The following is a 6,000-nucleotide window of genomic DNA, read 5'->3' as shown; positions in this document are numbered from 1 at the left end:
GGTTTACCTGTCTGCAGCCGAATCACGCCTCAGACTTTGTTCTGTCAAACACTGCTCTTATCTCAGGTAACATGCTGCAACCTGAAATACAGCAAAAGATAAAGCAAACTGAACTTTCTGAGATCTCTCCGTCAATGAGGGATCAATGCAGCTGTGCCTGGGGAGAGAACAAACAACAAATGTGGGGAAAAACCTTCAAATGTGTCTCTAACACACAGATGTATGTAAAAGAGGTGGTGTAAAGTCCTCCAAGGTTAAAATGAAGCTGAAGCCTTTAATTGTCATAAAGTGAACATTTCCCAGCAGGTATTTTCCTTTTTAATTCCAGGTTCCCTCCGACTCTTCATTTATAATGTAATGCAGCTATGCACTGCTTAATGGAGAGCCTGGCAGAGAGAGAGGATGAATTATCTTTGTCTCTCCTCTCGCCATATAAACTCAACGTGAGGACTCATCATTATCGTCTCCGGCCACTGATCCTGACAAGTGATTTGAACGCACATTACTCATCCTGACACAAAAGTACATTGTTCATCTTTTGGCCACTCTGCCCCTCGGTCCTGCTGCAGCAGAGGACAGCAGCGCTAAAGTTAATGGGCTTCTTTCTTTACTACTCTACATAACACCTGACAGGAATTAGAATGAAACAACAGCAGGTATTTAGCTGGAAAGAGTTCACTTCAAAGGCCAAAACTATTATGACCAACAGGTGACATTTGAGTGAGAACAGTAACTCATTAGAGTGGAAGAGCATCAAAGGCACCAACACGGGTTTATTATGGTTTTAGCACTGCTGTGATCACTGCTGGGGTCAGGATTGGATTAGCATTTCAAAAGGACCTCACAACTTTTGCCCTCACCTGATGGGTTGATTATTCACCTCAGCAGACTTTGTTAGTGGACAAAGGCTTTAGTGAAACCAAAGGAATAGGAAACAAAAAATATATATATCAATCAGGTTTATTCTGAAGTTTACATAATTGAGGAATATGTCATGGTAATCCAAAGGGTTCAAATGAAGGCAACTGGAATTCTTTGGTTTCTTGAAGATGCTTCACTTCTCACCTGAGGAGCTTTGTCAATTCTGACTGGAATCTTGTAGTAAAGCTTATAAACTGTAGCAGCCTATTGATTGATGAGAAGAAATTACCAATGAATACCCCTCCTCTCTACCCCTGAGAAGTTATCAGTGTCGTTGGGCCTTATTCTGTTGAAGTGGTTCTTTTGATTCCAGGCAGAATTGACAAAGTGGATCAATTCCAAGAATTTTTTTCCAATTAGAGTGGAGGACATGCAGCTTGAGGATGTTGTTTATGGAGCAATAGTTGTAAAAATAGCATGTCCAGTGGCCACATGTGAAAGGGTCTCATTTGTGAAGTCTTTAATTTTATAATCAACTCAACATCATGGGTGGAAATTAACTACACAACCAGCCAGCCGGCCGGTAACTCAGAGAATCTACCGGCCCCTCAGGTCATCTGCGAAAACGAGTAAAAATCACAACTGAATCACCGTTTTAAACATAATAAACTTTTATTATGTTCATATTTCTCCATGTTATTTGTTTTTTTAAGTTTTCTTCAACCGTTACTGCATCTTACCATTGAAATGAACAAAAAAGACGTGGTTAAAAACATGGTTAAACGGATCAAACTCAGTATTATGATCATTCGTTTAACCAATAATACTTGCTCGCACATCCATGTGAAGTCTGCGTATGGCCTCCCTTTTTTTGCAATGGCGTGAGCCGTACGACACCAGTTTGCCAGTTTTCCTGCTTGCGTCACAGACACGAGGGCCTTTGCAGCTGGCGACTCTCCTACCGCTGCTGTTTTAGCCATAGGAGTCTTTTCTGCCTTCATGTGGCTCGCTGTTTTTTCGTGGTCTTTCACATATTCCAATTTGAATTTGTTCGTTCCCTCAACAAAACTTGATTTTGGCGACGCATACTTCCAGCATGCAAGACGGTAAATCACCTCTTCTGCTTTGCTGTACTCGAGCCATTCTCATCGTTTCCCTTTAAATCGCCAGGAATCATTCCACATACATACACGCGTCTGTTTCTTACCGTTTTTAATGGTCTCGCTTCTCCTCTTAGCCGGAGGTTTCATCCTGAAATACCATCCGTGTGGAGCCGCCATCTTTGTGCGTGTTTTTAGTGTGTGTCACGTGAACGCGCGCAATGGAATCGCAAATGGCAGCTTGCTACAGGGTGCGGCCATGATGCATCCCAAACGCGCGGACACAGGGGGAGGTGAACGCTGGTGTGTAAATGACAAACAAAGCTTGGGGGCTACCCGGGCAGTAAGTTTGTCTATTATTTACCGCCCGACGAGAAAATTTACCGCCAATGGCGCTTGGGCGGTTAGTTTCCACTGCTGAACATGAGCAAAGGCTCTCAAAATCCAGTTATTGGACCTTTCGAGATTAACCAGAGCAGAAGATGCTGCAAAACATCTTTAGATGCTTCAGCAGACAAAACTAAAGCTGCTAAACCACAATAATGATGCATGATAGAGAGTCCAGTATGTATCAGCGTCTTTTTATATGATCCATGTCAAACCCGGACTACTAATTTTACACATTTTTTCTACCTTAAAATCAAAACGGTAACGCATAACAGACTCAGTTAAGCCAATTTTTTTTCCTTTGTCCAATAAAACTTCATTGACAAAGGTCAAAAGTTTAGAACCGTAATTTGCCGTGCCCTCAGCAAATCCACATTTTTGGAAATTCTTAACTTATTTGTGAAAAAAGGCGAGAATGCCTCTAAGAACAATCCTCATTCTGACTGACCTCTCGTTGAAAAGGATTCTCCAGCATAAATACAAATGAAATCACTAAAAAGGGAATAAAAGCTCTTTATGCCCAAATTAGCATTGAATAATGGCATCCATTTCCCCCTTTCATTTCCCAGGCAGCAGGACGGCAGCGGCCTGTAGTGATGTTGTGATGTAGCAGCGAAGGACTCCCCACACAGCAGACTCCTCATCCTGCCCGTGATTTAATTTAAACATTTCTGATGCAGTGAGGAGCTGGTTGTTGTTGTTTTAGGGTCTAATTCAAATGGATGGGCAGGTTATCTGTGCCAAAATGAAGTGAGCAGAGAAAATACACAGAAGATAAAGGAAAATGGCAACAAATTTTAATTTGGAATTAAAAAACTTCCACAGCTTTTTAAAACGCAAGCTCTGTGAAATTACAACAAGTCCTAATAGCAGAAAAAGGGAAAATACTAAATAAACTCAACTGAAGCATGCAGTTTCAAGAAAATCACTTGGACCAAAATGATAAAATTTTAGAACCTGGCACTGTTTTGGTAGACTATTGGGTCATTTCCACTTTTGAAAGTTCTGGGTAAATTTAGCACATCTTCCCGGCATGAATATGTTTCCATTTCATTCAGCTGGCACGAAAAGACACAACGTCACCCTTTCCCTTCGCCAGGCAATCCCTCCATTTGAAGTGTTTTTCAAACAGGAAGTGTAGGTTGAATAAAGCCCAATCCCAATACTCGCGCTTCCAACCTTGCCCCTGTGATCCCGGCCAGGGGCGCGACTGTAGGGCATCCAGAGTGCAGAATTTGACCATGCCCCTTTTCCACCCTTGATCCGCCCACATTAATTTGGCGATTGGTATTACCCACAATCCATTGCTGCGTAACAATGGCTCAAGTGCCTTTTCTGAAAATATGCATTTTCAAATGAAAAAGGTTCATTTTAAGACAATAATGACATTTTTTATGCTGTGAATGTTTCTGACTGTGATTTAATGGGAACAGCATTGTTTGAAAGATTTGTTTGTGGCACAAACGGCAACCGGCATTAGTCACGGTCGATGACACGATGCTCCATGTCCCAATTCGGCACACCTGTTTACTGCGCACTCAACGCCTTACTGTGCACCTCCTCTAAGTGAACGAGTATTGGGATTGGGCACAAGACTCTGGGATGGGGACTTGCTCTTTAAAGGTTTCAAAGTGTTTTCACACCTGCAGTTTTAATGTTTAAATCAAACACTGGTCCATATTCCCCCTTGGTGCAGTTTGTTTGCACAGGTGTGAGTACAGTATTCACGCTAGAATGCAGAACAAAAGATCCAAATCGTCCGTTTAAAGTGTGACTGTGATCCAATATCGATCTGACACGGTGAAAACGGCCTCCTGTAGCCAGGTTTGTCTTTCATTCTGGGACACGTGGAGACACACATTTGTTGGTAGCTCTTAGCTAGCTGAAAATTGACCAAGGGCTCAAGTGGACGATCAACAAGGAACATTACCTCACTGATGTTCAGGCAGATTTATCAGCTCTGACTCATATAAACACTGAAGAGTTCAAATAGATGACAAACGGAGAGAAGGGGTCAGACCATGTTGTCTACTTGCTCAGGATCAGCCACCATCTCCCACAGGCAGTCTGGCCAATCAGCAGACAGAACATCCTCACCTGGACTGTTGTGACTCATTGTGTTTACAGTTGTCTCTGCAAAAAGAAACAGTAGCACAGGAAAAGGCTGAACTGATTTAGACCAGAAGAGCCAAACTGCAGGTGTGAAAATGCCTTAAAATACAAACTGTAGTCTGCTGCAACATTAAACACAACTCACTATTTCTGTTGGACTTCTCCTCCTGCATAAAACCCACGTAATCTATTTCTTGTTCTCTCTCTCCTTTTCGGCTGCTGAAAGCAGCACAATAGCCGTTTTGAACAATGGCTCTAATCTCAAGCTTTCTGTTTTCCTGTTAAACCCTCTGCAGTCTGACTTCATCTACCTGTCCTCTACCTAGGCGCTGGGACCTGGTATGTCTGTCTGAACTGGAAACCTGATCATCTGCAGGTACAAAAATAGCTTGAGCAGACCTGAAAGGCAAATTCCATAAGCTGTTGCTGTGGAAGGCAACCCCATTGCAGAAATGTAAGACCTAACTATCAAAACAATACATTACACTTTTAGATTATTGTTTTAAACTGAGCATGCCACATCGGGGAAATGGCCAACTGTGCAGTTTGAAGATATTCTGTAAGGCAGTAGAAATGGTGGGAACTGTTTTAAAGTTTATGGATCACTCCAAAGAGGTGAGAAAAAGTTTCACTGTCCACAGGTGAAACTGGAAAAATATAAATGTCATGCAAAACTTATAAGCTTTGTACGGCATTTAAACTATAGTTTTATTTCAGTAATTCAACTTAAAGTTGCTTTAGAGAATTTACAGAAGCTACGTTTTGAACGCAAACACTGTCACAGAACACTCACCCCTCCTCTCAGGTGTCTTCCCTGAGACGCTTCTTCTGGGACTGGACACCCAAGATTTCAAGAGGAAATTAGATTATGCTAAACACCAGTCGTCATTTTCCAAGTCCAAATTTCTTTTGTTGTCTGTGACTTCAAACAGTGTTTTTTCTTCATGGGACTCTGGTAGTTTGTCCTAAAGTAGAAGTAGCAGCCGTCTGTTTCTCCTTCTCTGATATTAGTGAGCGGAGAATCTCTCTCACCAGGTGTTCTGTTACTAAATACGTGACTACGTAATAAGTGGAGGACCCAGGAAGATGTGACCGTTTGGCAAGACCGACAACCATTATGGTCCAATGGTTGCTTTTGTTCCAAAACGTGTTATTGGTGGAAGTTTTTAGACAAATGCAATAGAACCACTTTATCAATTATTTTTTCACTTTTTAAAAATCTCAACATATTTAAAGCTATACTATGTTAGAGCGTTGTTAAGAGGCATGAAAACTATATTTTGAGCTAATTCGTTTTCCAAATTTGCCATTGTAGCTTTAAAAGGTGAAACTAATGAGACTCATTACATGAATAACCAGACAATTCAGCCTTTATTTGTTATATTTGTGATCATTATGGCTTACAGCTGATGAAAACCCCAAAGTCAAAATCTCAGACAATCAGAATATTGTGAAAAGGTTAGATATTCCAGACTCCAAGTGTCACACTCAGCTAATGAAGCAAAACACCTGCACAGGGTTCTGAGCCTTTACATGGTTT

Source organism: Nothobranchius furzeri, chromosome 11, assembly GCF_043380555.1.
Source record: "Nothobranchius furzeri strain GRZ-AD chromosome 11, NfurGRZ-RIMD1, whole genome shotgun sequence".
In the NCBI taxonomy this organism is placed as follows: domain Eukaryota; kingdom Metazoa; phylum Chordata; class Actinopteri; order Cyprinodontiformes; family Nothobranchiidae; genus Nothobranchius; species Nothobranchius furzeri.
The sequence above is the reverse complement of the archived record's forward strand: the minus strand, read 5'-3'. Positions refer to the sequence as shown.